The sequence below is a fragment of the Arachis duranensis genome, chromosome 5 (genome assembly GCF_000817695.3).
Source record: "Arachis duranensis cultivar V14167 chromosome 5, aradu.V14167.gnm2.J7QH, whole genome shotgun sequence".
Lineage (NCBI taxonomy): Eukaryota > Viridiplantae > Streptophyta > Magnoliopsida > Fabales > Fabaceae > Arachis > Arachis duranensis.
The window spans coordinates 79,024,323-79,024,918 of record NC_029776.3 but is presented as its reverse complement, the minus strand read 5'-3'; the positions used below and the strand labels follow the sequence as shown (position 1 = coordinate 79,024,918).

Genomic DNA, 596 nt, shown 5'->3' with positions numbered 1-596 from the left:
CCTTGAAGCGAAAGCTAAGAGAAGCTAAAGCACAATTCTCTGTAGAGGACCTAATAGAAATCTTCAAAGAAGAAGACATGGCAGCCAAAAACAACAAGAATGCAAACAATGCAAGCAAGGTGCTGGGTGACTTTACTGCACCTACTCCCGACTTCTATGGGAGAAGCATCTCTATCCCTGCCATTGGAGCAAACAACTTTGAGCTTAAGCCTCAATTAGTTTCTCTAATGCAACAGAATTGCAAGTTCCATGGACTTCCACTGGAAGATCCTCATCAGTTTTTAGCTGAATTCTTGTAAATCTGTGACACTATCAAGACTAATGGGGTTGACCCTGAGGTCTACAGACTTATGCTATTCCCTTTTTACTGTAAGAGACAGAGCTAGAATATGGTTAGACTCACAACCTAAAGAAAGCCTGAACTCTTGGGAAAAGCTAGTCAATGCCTTCTTGGCAAAGTTCTTTCCACCTCAAAAATTGAGTAAGCTTAGAGTGGAAGTCCAAACCTTCAGACAAAAGGATGGTGAATCCCTCTATGAAGCTTGGGAAAGATACAAACAATTAATCAGAAAGTGTCCCTCTAACATGCTTTCTGA

At 41.1% G+C, this 596-nt stretch overlaps 1 non-coding gene across 1 annotated transcript; it reads right to left on the bottom strand.

Annotated features, from left to right (window-relative positions):
• Nucleotides 1-483: 483 nt before the first annotated feature.
• LOC127748024 (small nucleolar RNA R71) lies at nt 484-591 on the bottom strand. The gene has a single exon (XR_008009967.1). It is a non-coding gene; the product is annotated as a small nucleolar RNA R71 (small nucleolar RNA).
• Between the last annotated feature and the right edge of the window lie 5 nt (nt 592-596).